The sequence below is a fragment of the Hypanus sabinus genome, chromosome 5, assembly GCF_030144855.1.
Source record: "Hypanus sabinus isolate sHypSab1 chromosome 5, sHypSab1.hap1, whole genome shotgun sequence".
Taxonomy (NCBI): Eukaryota; Metazoa; Chordata; class Chondrichthyes; order Myliobatiformes; family Dasyatidae; genus Hypanus; species Hypanus sabinus.
Genome location: NC_082710.1, coordinates 104,032,897 through 104,050,283, shown reverse-complemented (window position 1 = coordinate 104,050,283; position 17,387 = coordinate 104,032,897). Strand labels below are relative to the sequence as shown.

At 45.7% G+C, this 17,387-nt stretch overlaps 1 protein-coding gene and 1 long non-coding RNA gene across 7 annotated transcripts in view; one reads left to right on the top strand and one right to left on the bottom strand.

The window, feature by feature from the left end:
* The window catches only part of lypd6b (LY6/PLAUR domain containing 6B), a 259,391-nt gene that overhangs the window by 106,596 nt on the left and 135,408 nt on the right, over window positions 1-17,387 (bottom strand). The window lies entirely within an intron of this gene.
* On the top strand, window positions 7,839-12,088 carry LOC132393739 (uncharacterized). Its single transcript, XR_009512065.1, has 2 exons — window positions 7,839-8,467; window positions 11,677-12,088. It is a non-coding gene; the product is annotated as an uncharacterized LOC132393739 (long non-coding RNA).

Genomic DNA, 17,387 nt, shown 5'->3' with positions numbered 1-17,387 from the left:
CCTAAGGGACTATGTTTGTAAAGGGATATTCACACTAGCTCAACAGGAGGTGTGGGGCTGTTACACCTGCCAAAAGGTAAACAAGAAAATGATGCGTGCCACCCATAAGGGGGGACAAACACTAGCCGTCCGACCGTCCCATCGGATCCAAATAGACTTTACGGAACTACCACAAGTTCAGAGATGGAAGTACCTGTTAGTAATTGTGGATCACTTCACTCGGTGGGTGGAAGCATTCCCAACCACTAAAGCGGACGCCCCTACAGTGGCACGGATCCTATTAGAAAATATAGTCCCAAGATATGGAATAATGGGGTCTATTGATTCAGATAGGGGAACACACTTTGCCTCAAAAACACACCAGCTAATCTGTGACGCCTTAGGAATCCAGTGGAAGCTGCACACCCCCTGGCACCCTCAGAGCTCAGGAAGAGTTGAGAGGATGAACAGTACTTTGAAGACGCAATTGACAAAACTAACGATGGAAACCAAGCTACCCTGGACCAAGTGTCTACCCCTGGCCCTACTAAGAATCCGCACGGCTCCTCGAAAAGATATAGGAGTATCCCCTTATGAAATGTTGTTTGGCCTTCCATATTGGAACAAGGTGGAGGGCTATCCTTCCCTGCAAGGGGGAGATGTCTTTGTAAGGGACTATTTACAGGCACTGTCTCGTTCTTTTGCAGAATTGCGCAGGAAGGGGTTACTCGCACAAACCCCACCTCTGGACTTCGCACTCCACCGAACTCAGCCCAGTGACTGGGTCCTGATTAAGACTTGGAAGCCAGAGAAGTTACAGCCACAGTGGGAAGGCCCATTCCAGGTGCTACTGACCACCGAAGCCGCAGTAAGGACAAAAGAAAAAGGGTGGACCCACGCCGCGAGAATCAAGGGACCCGTAAAGCCCGAAGAAGGTGCAGAGTGGACTTGTGTCCAGGGAGAAGACCCGATGGTGCTAAAGCTCAAAAGACGGACAGAATGAACTTTGGGACTGTAATGTATATACTGCTATTGTTGAGAAGCGCTGAAGGGGGATGTGATAAGTGCAGGACGATGGTAAGGGTGGGCATGACGGTTTTTTTCCAGGGTCCTTTGTATCACACTCGCATGTAAACGAGAAATGTTATGACTACAACAAAAAGGAGGAGTATGTGGAAAGTTTAATCTAACCAACTGCTGCTTAAAGATAGATGACAACGGAAAGGTGGTTCAAAAAAAATATCAGATAAAATAAGGAAACTGGCCCACGTGCTGGTACAGACCTGGAAGCCGCTGGGGTATTGGGACTGGCTGGACGGATGGTTGAAAGGAGGCTGGTGGCGAACCGCTTTAGGGGTTATAGGAGAGGGATTGATGGTCCTCCTTCTGCTACCATGTCTGATCCCCTTCTTGCGGGAGCTAGTAGCTCGGGTGGCAAGACAAGTCATGCAACCAGGGGCCCCAGCTGATCCTGTTCAGGTACTCCTACAAAGGGAAATAGAGCTAGAGGAAGAAGCCTATGTAAACCCATGGCAAAAGCCCAACTGATAGCACATTCTAAAAAGAAAAAGGGTGGATTGAGAGAAATGATTAAATTAAAGACGGTTCTTAAGGAGTCCATTTAGAATGTGCTGACACAGAAAGAACGTGCAAAGCAACTTGCAGGGCAACGTATAAACCAATTTGCAAAATCAGGATGAAACAATAGCTTGCTGATTAAAGAAGCGATACGGGTAACGGGAAGACATGCTTAACGGTTGAACAATAACGGTGTTAATGCGCTGAGGCTGATAAGTGGGCCAAAGGGTAAACACATTTGTAATTTTGTAATGAGATTAAGGAAGAATGTCTGCACCTCACATGGGTGCAACTCACAAAGTCGTAAACAAGTAGGGTATAAAAAACTGTGCAAAGTGTAATTCGGCACTCAATCTAGCAGGAGCTGGTTGGGTCCGACTCTGCAGACTCGAAAAATAAAGTTTACCGTTCTGCAAATTGCTGAGACTCAGTGTGTTTCTGACAACTATGAACCAGTATTTTAAGCGTCACAAAATCAAAGAACATGGCACGAAAAAGTATGTATGTAAGAGCACATATGTTTTGAGAACACTTAATTTAGTTAAGAGCTGATTAAGTAATTATTTTTTTATTTAGAGATACAACACAGAATAGGCCTGTCAACCCCTTTGAGCTGTGCTGCCCTGCAACCCCTGACAACCCCAATTTAACCCTAACCTAATCAAGGAACAATTTACAATGAATCTACCCCATACGCCTTTGGACTGTGGGGGGAAAACTGAGTTCCTGGAAAAAACCCATGCATCCTACGTACAGATACACCTAACGGGGACAGGGGACACTAGATTGAACTCTATACTCTGACGCTCCAATTTATAATAGCTTCAGATTAACCACTATATCACTGCAGGGCACAGCACCCCATTGTAGAAAAAGAAGCCTTACTATTTGAATTTGATGTGTGGATCATTTCTTCTGTGTCTGCCATAGGAAAACCATCTGAATCAACACTTAAACACTTTCAGGCTATTATAAACAGATTGGAGAAAGTGCAGACTTGGTGACCTGAATAACATTTTCCATTCAGTGGCTTCAATTGTTCTTGCTGACCCTCGTCTGGACTAGTAGAAGGCCTCAAACCCAAATCTCTGTCATTAACACAACATGCTTTGATAATATTCAGCATTAAAAGGTTTGTTGAATGTGTCATTTCATAGGGTTATCATCACCACTATGAGCCATGTCATTTCACTGGGTTTAAGAAGGAAATGTATCATTAAAAGCAACTAAGCCTGTTCAGTTGCTCAGAACTTTAAAGGAAAGCTATTTCTTCCCAAGTTCATGATGTGTGCAATGTGTCGTATGCCGTATATTGCGATAACTCTCTGTGGCATTAACTGAAGATCGACTCCTCCCTACACTGAATATTGTCAAGCTTCAGCAAGCTTCACAATAATTCCACTCTATAGTGAACCTTGTTGAATTGGATTGGCAGATCAAAACTAAGACAGCACTCCCAAAACAACAGATTTGGATTTCAAAAAGCGACTTTCCTCCATGATCATAAATACAAGAGATTCTGAAAATCCAAAGCAACTCATACAAAATGCTGGAGGAACTCAGCAGTTCAGGCAGCCTCAATGAATGAACAGTTGACATTTTGGCCCAAGATTGTTCATCAGGATGTGAAGACGGGTCTTAGCTCAAAACGTTGACTGATACTGTACAGTCTTCTCAGACTATGGAACATGCAGGTAACTCTAATTCAATACAATATGTTAACTTGCTGATTGCAATGGTTCAAAGGTTCCATTTAATATCAGAGAATGTATACTGTATACAACCTGAAATTCTTACTCTGTCACAGACATCCATGAAACAGAAAAAAACCCAAAGAATGGATGACAGAAAAAGGTTAGAACCCCAAAGCCCCTCACTCCCACCCAGAAAAAAATTAGAATCCTTAAGCCCCATCTAAACACCCCTCCTGCTGTTAGCTAATGGAAAGTCAGTTTACATTAATTGTCAAACATAATGCAGAAACGTGTTAGGTAACAATGCACCTCTCTTAATTTCAAAAACGATCTGATATCCACAGAATCTATTTCCATTTGTTAGATGACCTGACAAGAGGGGCTCGACCTACTGTAGATAATTTAGAAATAAATCAGGAAGCATCTAAACATTGTGAACACCAGGACCATCAGAAACTATACTGATGACAGCACTGTAACCGGCTGAAACAAAGGTGGTGAAGAATCACGACGTAGGAGAGAGTTGGAAAACCTGACTGAGTGGTACCACAGCAACAGCCTCTCACTCGATATCAGCATGACCAAGAAGATGATTACTTACTTCAGCAGGGGGAGACTGGAGGTCCATGAGCCAGTACTATAAATTCCTACGTGGTATCATTTCAGAGGTTCTGCCCTGGGTTCAGCCCGTACGGTGAGTACCATGACGAGAAAAGCATGGCAGTGCCTCTGCTTTCTTCGAAGTTTGCAAAGATGTGGCGTGACACTTAAAACTATAGATGTGTGGTGAGGAGTATATTGACTGGTTTGTGTTACTTTCTGGATTGAGCCAGAAATCACAGGTAAAAAGGAACTGTTGTGAAGCTAGCAAGTGTTTGAATGATTTTCTTGTGGGCATACTCAATAAATCCATAATAAAATAATAAGCATAACTGAATCAATGAAAGACCACACCAATATGGGCATTCAACCAGTATGCAAAAGACACAAGCTGTGCAAATACAGAAAGAAAGAAATAATAATAATAAATAGTAGTAGTCTCTCGAAGTCTGAGGAAGATGAATGTGTTGCGCAGTCAACGTCTGTGGGCATGCACATGACTTCTGAGGCCGAAGTCTGAAGCTCAGATACGGTTGCTGATGGGGCAAGGAGCACCGCCTGTTGGGGCAGGAGTGGACGCCTTCCTGTTTCTTTCTTGACTTGCCTCGCCTTGAATAATATTAAATAACATGGTAGTGTGGGTTCTGAGGCTCCTCTACCTTCTTCCTGATGGCAGCAGCGAAAAGAGAGCATGTCTTGGATGGTTGGGGTTTCCTGCTTTCCTGCAACAGCGTTTCATGTAGATGTGCTGAATGGCCTTATCAACTCAAAGATGCAAAAATGTGTGAGCAAAGGTCCGTGAAAATTAGTTTACTCCAATAATATGAGGAGGAATTAAGCAGGAGTTGAGTAAGTGGACGAAAAGGCCATTTTCTTCAGTATTTTCATTATTGTATTCGGTTCTCCTTTTCCTGGTTGATTGCTTTCTTGTTAATCATAAAATCTAACCTTGTCCAAATGCCTCATGCGTTGCAGAGATTGCCCTTGAATGAGCATGGAATTGGATGATGCAGACTACATTTCATTATTGTGATTGTTGCAGAAAAAGTTAACAGTTTTTCCAAAAATCTTGACAGCATTTTTCCACTTTGGGTCTGGAACACCTTTCCTCAGAAATCATTGAATCCTTGTATTTTAAAGCATGATTACATTTATAGGGTTCCTTAAGGTTGTTATAGCCAAGGGTGGTAATGAGAACAAGCTCCCACTACCTATTAAATGCTCCCAATGGTGTGCACTTCAAATAGCCTCTGACTCCCAAGTCCAGCTCCTGGCCATAACGTGCAGCTTAGTTACTCAGTCCAGTGAAACCATTTCTACTGACAGGAGAAGGGGCAAAGGCAGGTTACTGGCACCTTAAAGCCAGTCACTTTGGCAGATGGGCTCATCAGCCGTGGTTGGCAGCTCATCTAGAAGGAAAACTCTGATCACAAACCGCCGCTGCCTTGCGGCTCTACCCACTCATGGGGAAGACTTCAGGAGTACATCCCGAGGAAAATTCCGGAGCTGGAGTCCCAAAGGCAGTCCTATGTTGAATTTGATGCTGACTGGTAACTCCTGCGACACTTCTGGTACCAAACTGTATCGATATCTGCCGTTCCTTTGGGTTTATCAGATGCATGGAGGAGGAGCTTGCTACATGGGCAAAACTAAATAATGATGTTGGAAAGGCAATAAAGAACATCTTGACCTTTTTTCACAGTGGAGGACAGCATTCAGAGATTCCTTTCTGCATCCGAAAGTCTTGATGTGATTTTTTTGAATCTTGGTCTCAGCTCAGTCATTTTGTAGCGAGACCTGTTGTTTCTCCATCCTTCCTGGAAATTCCTTAATACATGTGTACAATGTCCTGGGTATGTTACTCAAAATGGCCTCTTTGGTTTGTTACAAGTAGGAATGTTTCTTTGTCGGATAAGTGTTTCTCTAGCCGTTGTTTCACTTTAGAATGGCTGATATGGTAATTGTATTCATTTGTTAATCAATGGGGAATGTCATTATGTCTTGTGATGCTGGGAACTTGGGGGAGGGGTTTTCGCGGGTTTTTTTGGGAGAGGCCGAGGAAGACACTGAAGAAGGTGGACGTGTGCTGGACTGCTCGTAAGACCACCGGGGTGGTCCCAGGTGCGACGGCCGGATGGGTCGATTGGTTCGTGGATTGAGCTCCAACGAGTGCACGAAACAGACTGAACTTTGATAAGTTGGCGCCTTTTGTTTTTTTTCCTTGTATATATATATATATTGTATTGCCTACTATTTTTTTAATTTTAGTAAACTCTTTAAAGTGTATTTCATAACGGTATTTGTTGTGGGTTTGATACGGTTGGTGGGCGCGAGGCATTAACTCGATTCTCACAGCACCTGCGTGTACGGGAGGTGGGTTGGAGAGTGGCTGGATCTCCTTTTTTCCCCTAGACATATACCAGCCTGTGGGTAAGTGTTACATTTGTGGGGTGCTCGTCCGGGATTGGATTGTCAGGGGCTGTGGAATCGCGCAGGCAGCAGAGCGGAGATGGACAGAGATAAGATTGCTTGTTGGTGCCAGTTTGAAGATGTCCCAGTACAGTACGCATGCGTAGTGAGCGGAGTGGATTTTCGAGTTTCGGGAGACGCGATAGTGCGGGGTTTAAGTTTGGTGAAGGGTATTGGGCAGGTAGAATTGGTAGCTAGACGGTGTGGTAAAGAGGTAGAGTCTAGCTGGGTGTTGGTTCGTACGAGTGCTGAAGTCAGGACGGTGGAACTGCCGGCGATGGTCAGTGTTCCGGGGGAGGAGGGGCCGTGGGGGCTCCACTCCTACAAGGATGAGGCTGAGGAGACATCGGAGGAGGAGTTAGAGCTAGAGGTGGACCCCAGAGAGGTGCCCGGCACTAGTAAAGGGAGGTGGGAGGAGGGAGTCGGGACTAAGCCCCGCTCCCCAGGTAGGGTGGAAGTCTCGGAGCTGGCAGCCGCACTTAATTCCCTGGTGGGGGTGGCCGAGAGGCGACTGACGTGGCTAGCGTGAGGATGAGTCAGCTATTCAGTGGCTCTCTGGAGGAGGACAAGGTGGCGTGGACTATCTGGCAGGCTTATAGGAAAGGCCCCCCTCCATCCTTCGGGCAACTGATTAGAGAGGTGCGAGAGGAAGAGAGAGCGTTGGGGCGGAAAAAGGGCACGGGCCTACGGGTGCGATCCTCAGCGATACAGGAAGTGGAGGTGGAGTGGGTGAATTTCCCGGGAAGTCCCATCTAAAGTACGTGTCCGACATGAAGAGGGAGTTACAGCGGGCGTACGAGTTGGCCGAGGCGGCGGCTACCAAACAAAATCAGCGGAATAAGGTGCGGTATGATCGAAAGGTGAAGTTTGTACAATTATTACCGGGCGACCGGGTCCTTTTACAGAATTTGGGACTCCCTGGTAAGCACAAGTTGGCAGATCGATGGGCGGCCAGCCCCTATGTAATAGAGAGCCAGATGCCGAACCTGCCAGTTTACCGGGTGAAACCCGAGGACGGAAAAGGGCCTATCAAGGTACTCCATAGGAATCACCTGCTGCCACTGGGTCAAGCGGTGCAGGTGGATAAGGAGCCCGAGTGGGAGGTTACGCCCAGTACAAGGACTCTGCGAGGGCGCGGAGAATGGGAAGAGCCCTCTGCTGAAGAGCAGGGACGGGTCCCTCACCCGGGAATGGGTACCGATTCAGAGGAGGACGACTCAGATGAGTGGGTCCTGTTCCCATTCGCTGGTGCTCCAGTACCAGGAGAGGAGGCTCCTGGCCCTTCCCATACTGAATTGGGTGAGAGGAGGGAAGGTCTTGAGGGTCAGATGGAGAGGCAGCCTACATTGGTGGGAGAGAGGGTGGAATATGAGCGTGAGCCGGAGAGATCTCGGGTGAGGGAGGACCCCTGTGAGGAAGGGGGTGCGGGTCTGTCAGGTAGACCTGGGTGTCCGAGATAGTGGGTTCGCAGGTGACGAGGGAGCCCAGTGGGGCAGAAGGGGTATGGAGATTGAGAGAAATGATACTTAAGGAGTCCATTTAGAATGTGCTGACACAGAAAGAATGTGCAAAGCAACTTGCAGGGCAACGTATAAACCAATCTGCAAAATCAGGATGAAACAATAGCTTGCTGATTAAAGAAGCGATACGGGTAACGGGAAGACATGCTTAACGGTTGAACAATAACGGTGTTAATGCGCTGAGGCTGATAAGTGGGCCAAAGGGTAGTCACATTTGTAATTTTGTAATGAGATTAAGGAAGAATGTCTGCACCTCACATGGGTGCAACTCACAAAGTTGTAAACAAGTAGGGTATAAAAAAACTGTGCAAAGTGTAATTCGGCACTCAATCTAGCAGGAGCTGGTTGGGTCCGACTCTGCAGACTCGAAAAATAAAGTTTACCGTTCTGCAAATTGCTGAGACTCAGTGTGTTTCTGACAACGTGGGGGCTCGTCCGGGATCCACTACGGCCGCGGTGGACACGAGGAAGGACATCGGAGACGGTGCACCCCGCCGAGTTTGGCGGTCCCTGACTCCTTGCTCGTCGCTCCAGCGCGGCTTGAGCGAGTGATATCCGGACAGCGCAGAGCGGTAAACGGGGAGAAGGGGACAGTACCTGGTACTGGAAGTCCCCAGGACGCACCGGGTAAGTGCCTACTATTATAGTAGAACGGTGCGGGAATAAGTAAGGACGGAGAAGACCGGGATCGCTACCCGGGGGTCCTCCTGATTAAGTAAGAGCGGAATAAGATGGGAGGGGGTGGCTCTAAAAAGAAAAAGGAGACGGAGAAGACCGGGACCATACCCGGGGGTTCCTCCTGATAGCCCCCTCGGTAGAATGTTTGGGAATTGGGGATGTGGAAGACTAAAAGGGAAACAAAAGAAAAAAAAAATGATACAGTACTGTTTAATTTGGTCGAAACAGCCGATAGAAAAACCTGCGGTCTGGTGGCCGTGGCTTGGGTCTGAGGAGGATTGGGTACGACAAGCCTTAAACATTTACGTTAATTCAAAACCAAGTGTAAAACCGGAAGAAATTGCTTATGCTTTTTGTTGGGCTCCCTGGCCAGGAGTAACAACAAAGAGTTTTAAATTGGGCATTAAAGGGGAGCGGAAGTGGGACCCACTCGATCATTTACCCCCTCCCTATGTCCAGCCTTCTGCGCCCCTTGCGGGAGCAGAGGGAGGACGTGAAGAAAGTGAAAAAACAGAAGAAATAGACCCGGAGAGGGAAGAGAGGGATGTTAGGGAAAAAGCAAAAGCAAGGATCGAAACAAGGAGTGTGACAAGAGCAGATAAGAAAAAGAAAGACGAATTAAAAAAGGAAGAGGTACAGCTGTGTCCCCTTCGAGAGGTTCCAATGGGAGGAGAACGGGCAGGAACAGGATTTGTAAACGTCCCTCTGACAAGTACCGAAGTACGAGGATTTAAGAAAGATATGAAAACTTTATTAGAAGATCCAATGGGACTGGCAGAACAGTTGGATCAATTCTTAGGACCTAATGTTTACACTTGGGAAGAAATGCATGCGATTATGGGAACGCTATTTTCTGCACAAGAGAGGCAAATGATACGACAAGCTGCAATATCAATTTGGGGAAGGGAACAGCCGAATGAGTTACCGGGGGACCAGAAATTTCCAGTAAACGACAAACAAGCAGAACAAACAAACGACAAACGACAAACAAGCAAACGACAAACGACAAACGACAAACGACAAACGACAAACAAGCAGAAGAGAGAAGACGGCAATATCCCATTGCCATGGAAGGGAGGAGGGGATTACAACCTGTAATTGAGACATTAGTATCAGATGGACTCTTGGAAGAATGTATGTCACCCTTTAATACCCCCATCCTACCGGTCCGAAAGCCCGACGGCACGTATCGAATGGTTCAAGATCTGAGAGGCTTAAATACGGTAGTCCAAACACGATACCTGGTAGTGCCTAACCCCTATACATTAATGAGCAAAATACCTCCTGAACATGAATGGTTCAGTGTGATAGATCTAAAAGATGCCTTTTGGAGTTGCCCGTTGGAGGAAGGTAGCCGAGATATGTTCGCATTTGAATGGGAAAATCCCTTCACTGTGCGGAAGAAGCAACTCCGGTGGACCGTCTTGCCCCAAGGGTTCACGGAGTCCCCAAACCTATTCGAACAGGTACTGGAGCAAGTATTGGCTGGATTCCATTGTACCGAAAAGAACCAACTATTACAGTATGTCGATGACCTACTACTATCGGGACCAGCAGAGGAGGTAGTGCGAGACGATACTATAAGACTCCTGAATTACCTAGGAGAAAAAGGATTGCGGGTGTCCAAGAAGAAACTGCAATTTGTCGAGAAGGAAATAACATATCTCGGACACAGAGTCAGTAAAGGGCACCGCCAAATAACCCCAGAAAGAATAGCGGGAATAACTAAAATACCGCTTCCCAGGACAAAGAAGGAAATAAGACAATTTCTGGGCTTAGTGGGCTATTGCCGAATTTGGATAGAGAATTATACCCCCCTGGTGAAGTTTATGTACGACAAATTGGCAAAGGAAGACCGGGGAATAATCAGCTGGACCGAAGAAGAAGAACAGAAGTTCAGGAAAATAAAAGGGCAACTAATTCGGGCCCCGGTATTAACACTGCCAGCACTGGAAAAGCCCTTTCAGCTGTATGCAACAAACAATGAAGGAACTGCGTTAGGAGTACTAACCCAAGAAAAAGGAGGAAAGCGGCAACCTGTGGCCTTTTTATCAAAAATGTTAGACCCGGTATCCCGGGGATGGCCGACGTGCATACAAGCCGTAGCTGCAGCAGCCGTACTAGTAGAAGAAGCACGGAAATTAACCTTTGGGGGAAGAATGACGGTGTATACCCAGCACTCCGTTAGCACCCTCTTAGCCCAAAAAGCTCAGCGGTGGTTGACGGACTCTCGCATACTGAAATACGAAACCATTCTGATGGTCGGGGATGATGTAAGCTTTGAAAGGAACAATAGTTGTAACCCGGCACAGTTCTTATACATGGAATCAACAGGGGAGCCCGACAAACATCAAAAGGCGAGTGGAAGACCCCCGACGGACGGCAAGTACTGAATAAGGAAGTAACTCGTCATATACTGCAACAACTACACCAACAAAGCCATTGGGGAGTGCAAGCTATGTGCGACACTATCCTAAGGGACTATGTTTGTAAAGGGATATTCACACTAGCTCAACAGGAGGTGTGGGGCTGTTACACCTGCCAAAAGGTAAACAAGAAAATGATGCGTGCCACCCATAAGGGGGGACAAACACTAGCCGACCGACCGTCCCATCGGATCCAAATAGACTTTACGGAACTACCACAAGTTCAGAGATGGAAGTACCTGTTAGTAATTGTGGATCACTTCACTCGGTGGGTGGAAGCATTCCCAACCACTAAAGCGGACGCCCCTACAGTGGCACGGATCCTATTAGAAAATATAGTCCCAAGATATGGAATAATGGGGTCTATTGATTCAGATAGGGGAACACACTTTGCCTCAAAAACACACCAGCTAATCTGTGACGCCTTAGGAATCCAGTGGAAGCTGCACACCCCCTGGCACCCTCAGAGCTCAGGAAGAGTTGAGAGGATGAACAGTACTTTGAAGACGCAATTGACAAAACTAATGATGGAAACCAAGCTACCCTGGACCAAGTGTCTACCCCTGGCCCTACTAAGAATCCGCACGGCTCCTCGAAAAGATATAGGAGTATCCCCTTATGAAATGTTGTTTGGCCTTCCATATTGGAACAAGGTGGAGGGCTATCCTTCCCTGCAAGGGGGAGATGTCTTTGTAAGGGACTATTTACAGGCACTGTCTCGTTCTTTTGCAGAATTGCGCAGGAAGGGGTTACTCGCACAAACCCCACCTCTGGACTTCGCACTCCACCGAACTCAGCCCGGTGACTGGGTCCTGATTAAGACTTGGAAGCCAGAGAAGTTACAGCCGCAGTGGGAAGGCCCATTCCAGGTGCTACTGACCACCGAAGCCGCAGTAAGGACAAAAGAAAAAGGGTGGACCCACGCCGCGAGAATCAAGGGACCCGTAAAGCCCGAAGAAGGTGCAGAATGGACTTGCGTCCAGGGAGAAGACCCGATGGTGCTAAAGCTCAAAAGACGGACAGAATGAACTTTGGGACTGTAATGTATATACTGCTATTGTTGAGAAGCGCTGAAGGGGGATGTGATAAGTGCAGGACGACGGTAAGGGTGGGCATGACGGTTTTTTTCCAGGGTCCTTTGTATCACACTCGCATGTAAACGAGAAATGTTATGACTACAACAAAAAGGAGGAGTATGTGGAAAGTTTAATCTAACCAACTGCTGCTTAAAGATAGATGACAACGGAAAGGTGGTTCAAAAAATATCAGATAAAATAAGGAAACTGGCCCACGTGCCGGTACAGACCTGGAAGCCGCTGGGGTATTGGGACTGGCTGGACGGATGGTTGACAGGAGGCTGGTGGCGAACCGCTTTAGGGGTTATAGGAGGGGGATTGATGGTCCTCCTTCTGCTACCATGTCTGATCCCCTGCTTGCGGGAGCTAATAGCTCGGGTGGCAAGACAAGTCATGCAACCAGGGGCCCCAGCTGATCCTGTTCAGGTACTCCTACAAAGGGAAATAGAGCTAGAGGAAGAAGCCTATGTAAACCCGTGGCAAAAGCCCAACTGATAGCACATTCTAAAAAGAAAAAGGGTGGATTGAGAGAAATGATACTTAAGGAGTCCATTTAGAATGTGCTGACACAGAAAGAACGTGCAAAGCAACTTGCAGGGCAACGTATAAACCAATTTGCAAAATCAGGATGAAACAATAGCTTGCTGATTAAAGAAGCGATACGGGTAACGGGAAGACATGCTTAACGGTTGAACAATAACGGTGTTAATGCGCTGAGGCTGATAAGTGGGCCAAAGGGTAGTCACATTTGTAATTTTGTAATGAGATTAAGGAAGAATGTCTGCACCTCACATGGGTGCAACTCACAAAGTTGTAAACAAGTAGGGTATAAAAAAACTGTGCAAAGTGTAATTCGGCACTCAATCTAGCAGGAGCTGGTTGGGTCCGACTCTGCAGACTCGAAAAATAAAGTTTACCGTTCTGCAAATTGCTGAGACTCAGTGTGTTTCTGACAGAGATCTCAGAGGATTAGGCGCCCCCCGGGGCGGTTGACTTATGTGGTACCGGGAGAACCGAGTGTGATTTCTACTGCTCTGGGTAGTTATGTCACTGCCTTCTGCACCTGGGTTGGGTTTTGTGTGTTGCAAGAAGCTTTGGGGACCTCTAGTAATGCCTTGAGGGCATGACATTTGCTGGTGGGGAGAGAATGTACAATGTCCTGGGTATGTTACTCAAAATGGCCTCTTTGGTTTGTTACAAGTAGGAATGTTTCTTTGTCGGATAAGTGTTTCTCTAGCCGTTGTTTCACTTTAGAATGGCTGATATGGTAATTGTATTCATTTGTTAATCAATGGGGAATGTCATTATGTCTTGTGATGCTGGGAACTTGGGGGAGGGGTTTTCGCGGGTTTTTTTGGGAGAGGCCGAGGAAGACACTGGAAGAAGGTGGACGTGTGCTGGACTGCTCGTAGATCACCGGGGTGGTCCCAGGTGCGACGGCCGGATGGGTCGATTGGTTCGTGGATTGAGCTCCAACGAGTGCACGAAACAGACTGAACTTTGATAAGTTGGCGCCTTTTGTTTTTTTTCCTTGTATATATATATATATTGTATTGCCTACTATTTTTTTAATTTTAGTAAACTCTTTAAAGTGTATTTCATAACGGTATTTGTTGTGGGTTTGATACGGTTGGTGGGCGCGAGGCATTAACTCGATTCTCACAGCACCTGCGTGTACGGGAGGTGGGTTGGTGAGTGGCTGGATCTCCTTTTCCCCTAGACATATACCAGCCTGTTGGGTAAGTGTTACACATGAGTTCAGGAATGGATTTATTACCCAATCTAGAACTTGGGTCGAGAGGAGATTCTGAAATCTCTCTGACATGTCTTTATGCAGCTCATCCAGGTGGGCACAGTAAAGATCATCACCTGCTATTCTTTCTTTCTCGTCCAACTCAGAGAGGCTCGGAAACTGGAAAAGGTCACAACAGCCAATGTTGCACTTAACTTGGACAGAAATGCGGAGATGACTAATCTGACTTTGATAAGATTCACATCATTTCATTGCAATTGAAGAATGATTTCATTAAGCTTTGTGAATAATTCTGACAAATAAGCAATATCATGCCTAACAGTCTTGAGCTGATAACTGAATGAAGCATTTGAGTTTTCTAAGATTTTCATCAGTTTCAAAAAGCGCATAAAAGCATCTCAGACTGCAACTGTCCAGACTTGTTTATTTCTATTACCTAATTTTAAGACATGTGATTTCCTATTCATTTTAAGTGCCCATTGTGTTTTATGATTTTAGTGTCTTATGACTAATAAACAACGCCTATCAGACTCTACTTAACCTCTACATTAAAACAGTGATTTTCACTGCTCTGACACAGTGCCAAGTTGGCCCAGTTCAACAGATTTGTTCTTTTACTCTGCCAAACATCAACAAGTGAACTTAACTCAAGAGATTCTAATGCTAGTACTACACTGCAGAGTCTCTTTGAGGGAAACCTACTCCGAGAAAGTTTAAATCTTCCCTTCAACTGGAGTTCAGCAAACACTCTCTCACCATTCTCCCTCTGTGACCTCTGGTGCCCCCTGGCCCTTCAACCCTGTGCTCACCCAGAATCACTATCACAGCTGTAGCTGAGTCCTGATGAAGGGTCTCGGCCCAAAATGTCAACTGTTTACTCTTTCCATAGGTGCTGCCTGGCCTGCTGAGTTCCTCCAGCATTTTGTGTGTGTTGCTTTGGACTTCCAGCATCTGCAGATTTTCTCGTGTTTGAGAGTTTTAGACTGACCATTTTTAAAAACTGGACCTGCACAATTTCCCTGAAACAATACAAATTGTCCAACAGTTTGTGGACTTTTAAATGCAAACTCTGTTCAGTGCAGTAGGTCTGAAGACACGGCTGGACCAACAAGGCTACACATATGACAAACAAGATGCACATGTGATAAATAAATGAATTTGAATCGCTTCCCAGGACAAGTCAGTCTTAATGTCCAAGTTACTGGCCTGGTTTACTGGCCTGCATGGTGGCACTAACAATTGGCCAGAATCTTTTAAGAGCCTCAATAACTTTTGCTACGAACCCTAATCCCAGAAGAAAACTGTTTCTCGAGTACTTCAAAGTCTTGTTCATCAGTTTTCAGTAGCATGCCTCAGTGTTCTGAGTCTGGTTTCAGGTGCCTACTTTCTGTGACAAACCCTGACGTGCAAGATGCAGAAGATCACTTTAAACAGGAGATGAAGCCAAGGGAAGGAATTAATGAGAGCACCCTTCTCCAGATTAGGAACAAACATCCTGATGGCATTCAAACCTCTGTGGGATTCATCTTATGAATGTGGACATATTTTGGTGTACTATGGATGCTACAGGTACCTGTTTTAAAAAAATGTAGCCAATACATAAATTTCTCACTAGATCACATCAAATGAGTTTTTGGTCAAAGATCTCACTTGCTCAGTACCAAATTCAGTCTAGATGAAGGATCTTGAGTCAAAACACCACATATCCATTTCTCCTGCAGCCAGGACAGTCAATAAGCCTAGAAATACAATTGCATCAGCATGAATTAGTCAGTCTGATGGCCTGGTGTAAGAAGCTGTCCTGAAGCCTGTTGGTCCTGGCTTTTATGCTGTAGTACCGTTTCCTGGATGGTAGCAGCTGAAAGAGTTTGTGTTTGGGTGACTTGAGTCCCCAATGATCCTTCAGACCCTGTACACACCTGTCTTTGTAAATGTCCTGAATAGTTGGAAATTCTCATCTACAGATGTGCTGGGCTGTCCGCACCACTCTCTGCAGAGTCCTGCGACTGAGGGAAGTACTATTCCCGTACCAGGCAGTGATGCAACCAGTCAGGATGCGCTCAATTGTGCCCCTGTAGAAAGTTCTTAAGTGTGAGGTCACTCGGGAGTGTAGATGCCAGAGGTTAAATACCATCCCATTTGACATTAGCAATTTCACATTAACAATGTCCAACAGGGTCTCGCGTTGCCAAGAAAAGTGACTTAGAAGATAACTCGCTGTAAAACTGCCCACTGCCTGTGTGCATCGACTCCTTTGAGGTCTCTCTGACGCAGGCTCCATCGGCTTCTCCACCCTTCAGCAACTCACTGATCAGAATCAGACTTTAATTGCCAAGTACCTGGACCTCAGTACTTTAAGCTCTTAATATTCAGCAGAGTCTTGTGATCATAAAAAATACGCTCCAAAAGGACTATAATACCTTTGGGTGACCCTGTAGAAGCGGCTGTGACCGAATGCACCGCTGTCTTACAATAGTGTGTATGGTTGTGTTAAGTGAGGTATTCCATAAAGAAAATGGGATGATCATAGGATTAGTAACTGCAAATCGATGGTTGATCTTCAGCACAGATCATCAACTCTTTCTAAGCTGTATCTCACTATGATTGTCTGACTGTAACACAAAAGAATACATATGGAGAGTCTGTGGAAGCAGCACACTGACTTCCAATCCTGGGGCCCTGTTGTAAAAAATCTTTAATGACAGGAACCTAGACTTTATGGCTTTTTCTCACAGCTTTTCCCTGCCACCCTTAACTGAAAATTCCATTTTAATTGTCCACGGGACTCTAATTCATTATAAACAGAGACTATTTCCACACAAATCACTGAGGAAATGCTCCAGTGTGGCTGTTTTACTTGACAATATATATCCTGCTGTGACACAACAACAATCCACAAAGTCTTAAGTGCCCTCAGCCAGCCAGCCTTCAGCTGCAGTCTGCAGGCCTACCTGCACTACCGTGCCAAAATGTATTCAAAAAATGCGCAACGAATGGGGTTTGAACTTGCTTACTATGTTTGAAAAACAAATATTACACATTCTGCCAGGTGTTGAACCTAAAGGAGTTAAAATGCTGAAAATATTCACAGGTAAATACCAAGAGGAAAGAAATTTAAAGAAAATTAGGAGTTTGTTTTCACACAGAGGGTGGTTGTAATAGTAATTGCATTGCCTGAGGGGGTGGTAGAGTGGTGGAGCCAAAGGCACTCAAAACCTTAAAGAATGAATCACCAGCACATAGAAAGATACAGACCAACCGATGATAAACAGGATTAATGTAGATAAGTGGGTTTAGCATGGACTGGTGGGCCAAAGGGGCTGTTTCTGTGCTGAATTACTCCATGTCTACAAATCTACAAATCAACAGTTGAATCAACATCCATCAAAAGAAACAATTTGGAAATCTGCAGATGCTGGAAATTCAAGCAACACACACAAAATGCTGGTGGAACACAGCAGGCCAGGCAGCATCTATAGGGAGAAGCACTGTTAACGCTTCGGGCCGAGACCCTTCGTCAGGACGAATTTGTTATAAGCGGAAGCTTTTATCTACATCGCTCACTGAATTAGCTCGATACTTCCGAAAGGACACAGGAGAGAAGTGTAAAGAAA